Source organism: Aquarana catesbeiana, linkage group LG01 (assembly GCF_042186555.1).
Source record: "Aquarana catesbeiana isolate 2022-GZ linkage group LG01, ASM4218655v1, whole genome shotgun sequence".
NCBI lineage: Eukaryota > Metazoa > Chordata > Amphibia > Anura > Ranidae > Aquarana > Aquarana catesbeiana.
In genome coordinates, this window is record NC_133324.1 from 971,008,136 (window position 1) to 971,014,135 (window position 6,000).

Here is a 6,000-nt window from a genome sequence, read left to right on the forward strand (position 1 = left end):
AGAGGCAGACAGTCACAAGCCAATAAGAGAGGGCAAGCAGGCTCTGTGTCTAGTGCTGGTCATGGAGACGGTGCATCCTCATCAGCACATGGCCATGGGACACGCTTGGCCTTTTTTTCGGCAGCTGGCCGTGTTGAGCCGCAACATGCGGAAGACTTGGTCGAGTGGATGACCAAGCCGTCCTCATCCTCCTCATCCTCTCTCACCCATGCCCAGGGTGCTTTGTCTGGCAAAGCAGCGGCTTCTTCCCTCGGCTCAATGTCATCAGTGACTCCTTCCCTAGCTCCACCATGTCCTCCTGAGGAGTCCCTCGAACTGTTTGACCACAGTGTTGGGTACATGCTCCAGGAGGATGCCCAGCGTTTGGAAGGCTCTGATGATGATACTGAGCTCGATGAAGGCAGTAACACGAGCACGGACAGAGGGGGTGCCCAAGAAGGACAGCAATCTGGCAGTCATGCTCCCCCTGCTGCAGCATACTGCCAGGTTTGCTCCAGTGATGAGGAGGGAGGGGATGATGAGGTCACTGACTCAACGTGGGTGCCTGATAGGAGAGAGGAGGAGGAGGAGGAGGAGGCGGCACATCACCAACGAGGCAGGATGCCCTCCAGGGGCCAGCCTAAGGGCAGCACATTGACTGCATCACATGTGCAGGGCGCTGCAGTCTCTGCGCGTTATTCAAAAAGTTCTTTGGTGTGGGCCTTTTTTGAGACAAGTGCATCAGATCGCACCTCTGCTATTTGCAACATATGTCTCAAGCGTATCTCGCGTGGCCAAAACATCTCCCGCTTGGGTACCACATGCTTGACCAGACATATGTTGACCTGCCATGCAGTTCGTTGGCAAGCGCATCTAAAAGACCCACACCAAAGAACAAAGAGGACCTCTCCTTGCTCCTCATCAGCTGAGATTTCCAACCCCACTAGACCCTCAGTCCTCTCTGAGACCTGCACTGAGAGGAATGAAGGTGTAGAATTAGGTGTGTCACAGCCAAGTACTTGTGGGCAATCTGCTTTTGGTACACCGACGTCAGATTGTACCAGGCAAATTTCCCTGCCCCAGCTGCTGCACCGCCGAAAGAAGTTTGCTCCCAGCCATCCACATGCCCAGCGGTTGAATGCTAGCTTGGCAAAATTGCTAGCACTTCAACTGCTGCCTTTTCAGTTGGTAGACTCTGCCCCCTTCCGTGAGTTTGTGGAATGTGCGGTTCCTCAGTGGCAGGTACCCAAACGCCACTTTTTCTCACGGAAGGCGATTCTGGCTCTCTACCGGCATGTGGAAGGCAATGTCCATGCCTCGCTGGACAGGGCGGTCAGCGGTAAGGTGCATATTACCGCTGACTCATGGTCCAGCAGGCATGGACAGGGACGTTACCTAAGTTTCATGGCGCATTGGGTGACTCACGCTGGCAGCTTGGAAGGATGCAGGACAAGGTGCAGTAGTGTTGGAGGTTGTTCCGCCACCACGCCTCCAAAATGCTAATGATTGTGACACACCTCTCTCCTCCACCCCCTCCTCTTCTTCTTCCTGGAGCACACGCTGCGTGGAATAATGGACAGGGCACTTGAGGCAGAACAGAGGCAGGAAGAGGAGGACTTCCTTAGCTCTCAAGGCCCCCTTTATCCAGACAGTGTTCCTGCGTGCCCGCCGATCACACAGGAAGAGGACGAGGAGGAGGAGGAGGAAGATTGTGTCAGTATGGAGGTGGAGCCTGGCATTCAGCATCAGCAGCAGTCTTTAAGGGATCAGTCCCAAGAAACACATGGACTTGTACGTGGCTGGGAGGAGGTGGCTGCGGACCATGTCGTCCTTAGTGACCCAGAGGACTCCGGACCGAATGCCTCAGCAAACCTACGCTGCATGGCCTCCCTGATCCTGCAAAGCCTGCGTAAGGATCCTCGTATTCGTGGTATCAAGGAGAAGGACCAATACTGGCTGGCAACCCTCCTTGATCCACGTTACAAGGGTAAGGTTGCGGACCTTATCTTGCCATCGCAGAGGGAGCAGAGGATGAAACATCTTCAGGAGGCCTTGCAGAAAGGTCTGTGCAACGCGTTCCCAGAGACTGGGAGGTTACAAACTCCTGTTTCTGGACAACGTGTTGCTGAGGCTTCAGTCAGTCAAAGAAGGAGCGGTGGAGAAGGTGGCCGTCTGACCGATGCGTTCAGACAATTTTTTGGTCCGCAGCCCCAAGGTATGATCGGTTCCAGCAACCATCGCCAGCGTCTGTTTTACATGGTGCAGGAATACCTAGGGGCAAGATCAGACTTGGACACCTTTCCCACCGAAAATCCTCTGGGTTACTGGGTCTTGAGGATGGATCACTGGCCAGAGCTTGCACAGTATGCAATTGAGCTACTGGCCTGTCCTGCATCCAGCGTTCTTTCGGAACGCACATTCAGTGCTGCTGGAGGCGTGGTAACCGATCACAGGGTGCGTCTGTCCACCGACTCTGTCGATCGACTGACCTTCATAAAAATGAATCAGTCTTGGATCACCACCAGCTACCAAGCACCTGATGCTGATGTAACCGAATAATTTTTTTTGAAATCTCAGATCCCTTCAAAGACTGCCTATGCTGATGCTGAGTGACTATCCCTGAGTAATTATCCTCTTCCTCCTCAATCATCACGCTGATAGCTTGTAAGAACATTTTTGGTTCTGGGCGCCACCACCAGTGCCTAAGGCAAAATTTTTCAGCCCCTGTTTAACAGGGGCGTGTAATTACAATTTTTGATGTAATACTTTGCAGCAGGGCTCGTTCCTGCATTCCAACTAGAGTGTCTGTGAGGGGTTGCAGTGTTGTGGCACCAGCACCAGTGCCCAAGGCCCAATTTTTCTGCTCCTGTCTAACAGGGGCGTGTAATTACAATTTTTGATGCAATACTTTGCAGCAGGGCTCGTTCCTGCGTTCCAACTAGAGTGTCTGTGAGGGGTTGCAGTGTTGTGGCACCAGCACCAGTGCCTAAGGCCCAATTTTTCAGCCCTTGTTTAACAGGGGCGTGTAATTACAATTTTTGATGCAATACTTTGCAGCAGGGCTCGTTCCTGCATTCCAACTAGAGTGTCTGTGAGGGGTTGCAGTGTTGTGGCACCAGCACCAGTGCCTAAGGCCCAATTTTTCTGCCCCTGTCTAACAGGGGCGTGTAATTACAATTTTTGATGCAATACTTTGCAGCAGGGCTCGTTCCTGCGTTCCAACTAGAGTGTCTGTGAGGGGTTGCAGTGTTGTGGCACCAGCACCAGTGCCTAAGGCCTAATTTTTCAGCTCCTGTTCAACAGGGGCATGTAATTACAATTCTTGATCTAATATTTCACAGCAGGGCCCTGTGAGGGCTTACAGTGTTGTGGCCACAGCAACACCTAAGGCCCAAATTTCTGCTGAGTATATAGGGCAGGACCCTACTTTCAAACATCTAACTTACAAACGACTCCTACTTGCAAACGGAAGGAGACAACAGGAAGTGAGATGAAATCTACCCCTAGGAAGGGAAATTCTCTCCTGTAAGAGTTAATATGGGAAAAAAATTCTCCTTTCCACTGATGCTTTCCAATCCTTGTTCCACAAAAAAACCCAAATTTTCAAAAAACATTTTTCATTGGGACAAAAAGTGAGGTGAAATCTTCTGAAGAGGAGGAAAGACAGCAAAACAAATGTCACAGGGGTGATAACCCTTCCCTATGTTTTCCAAAAAGCTTACATACAACTTTTGACAACGATTGGATTTGAGGCTGAAATGACAAGTCAGAGTCTAGGATTACACCAAGTACCCTGGCGTGAGGGGAGGGACTGATGGTTGCATTGTTGTTTTTGATGGAAAAGTCATGGAGGGGGGCACGGGCGGGGGGGGATATTAATAGCTCAGTTTTAGAGAGATTTAGTTGAAGGAAGTGGTGCGACATCCATGCTGATATGTCAGTTAGTAAGTTAGTAATGTGAGAGGAGACTGAAGGAGTGAGGTGAAGAGTAGACAGATAGATTGGGGTGTCATCAGCGTATAAGTGGTATTGGAAGCCGTGGGCAGTTATTAAGTGACCGAGGGAGGAGATGTAGATAGAGAAGAGAAGGGGTCCAAGAACCGAGCCTTGGGGGACCCCCACAGAAAGGGGCAATGGAGAGGAGGAGACAGAGTTGTAGGTGACACTGAAGGAGCGCTGTGATAAATAGGCAGAGAACCAGGATAGAGCAGAATCTCGGAGGCCAAGGGAATGTAGCTTATTGAGAAGGAGCGGGTGGTCAACAGTATCAAAGGCCGCAGAGAGGTCAAGTAGTAGGCGTATGGAGTACTGGCTGTTGGTTTTAGCAGTTAGTAAATCGTTAGTGAGTTTTAGTAAGGCAGTTTCCGTGGAGTGCTGCGAGCGAAAGCCAGACTGTAAGGGGTCAAAAAGGTTATTTTCATTGAGGTAGGAGCTAAGACGGTTGTAGACTAAGCGTTCTAGAAGTTTAGAGGTGAATGGGAGCAATGAGATGGGTCTTAAGTTATTCAGGTTGGTAGGGTCCAGTGAGGGCTTTTTAAGAATGGGAGTGATCTGCGCATGTTTTAGAGGGGAGGGGAAGATGCCACTAGAGAGGGAGAGATTGAAGATGTGGGTGAGGGAGCATAGGATAGAAGAAGAGGGTGACCGTAGTAGTTGTGAGGGAACAGGATCCAAAGGACAATTGGTTAGGTGGGCATCCGAGAAAATTTTTGTAACTTCTTCCGTAGTAGCCAATTCAAAAGAGGAGAGTGTTGAATGTGCTGCTAGGCAAGGTATGTTGGGTGGGGAAGACTTACGCACAGTGGAGATGTCCTCACGAATTGCATCGATCTTGTCTTTGAAGTGATTGGCAATCTCTTGGGCAGTGAGTGAGTTAGTGGGTAGAGGGGGTGGTGGATGAAGCAGAGAAATAAAGGTTGAGAAGAGCCGACGGGGACTGGATGACAAGGAATTAATAAGAGAGACAAAGTAGGCTTGTTTGGCAGCATGGAGGCATGAATTGTATTTTAGAAGGGCAGATTTATATAGGGTGAAGTCTTGCAGGCATTTGGTTTTACGCCATAGTCGTTCAAGAGCACGGCAATGTCTCTTGAGATTTCTAGTGTTGTCAGTTTGCCAGGGTTGTAACGGTCGGGGCCTGATTCTGCGTGTGGTTAGAGGAGCAAGTGCATCTAGTGATGATGAGAGTGAACTGTTGTAGACAGAGGTGGTCAGGACAGGACAGGGGAGAGATTATGTCATATAGGTGGTCAGTAGCAGAATAGAGAAGAGAAGGGTTAAAGTGGCGAAGGTTTCTACAAGTAATTGTTTGCTGCTTGGAGGGATGGGTGGTTGGAGGCAAGGATACAGTGAAAGTAATGAGGTTGTGATCAGATAGAGGAAAGGGGGTGTTGGTGAGGTTGCCAGGGTTGCAGAGATGGGAGAATACAAGGTCAAGGGTATTACCATTGGAGTGAGTGGAAGTATGTGTCCATTGGGTTAGGTCAAAAGATGAGGTTAAATTGAGAAGTTTAGCTGTAGTTGGGCTGTTAACATTGACAGGAATGTTAAAGTCACCAAGAATAATGGTGGGTATTTCAGAGGAGAGAAAGTAGGGTAGCCAGGCAGCAAAGTCATCAAGAAAGTGCAATCCTCAGAGAAATGGGAGAAAACAGACGAATACAGTGCATCTCGAAAGAAGAGAGGGATAGAGAGGGAGGGACAGGAAGGACTTGGAAGGTGCTTTGTGGGGATAGAAGGAAGCCAACTCCACCTCCTTTCTGTCTGTTGGGTCTGGGGGAGTGAGTCCAATGGAGACCACCATGGGAAAGGGCAGCAGGAGAAGCTGAGTCAAAATTTTGAAGCCAGGTTTCTGTTATGGCGAGTATGTTCAAGCCATGAGAGATGAAGAGGTCATGTACAGATGTTAGCTTGTTACAGATGGAGCGGGCGTTCCAAAGGGCGCATGAGATTGGTGGGGTGCTTTGAGGAAGCAGGGGGATAGAAATTAAACTGAGTGGATTGCGGTGGTTGCCAGAGGGG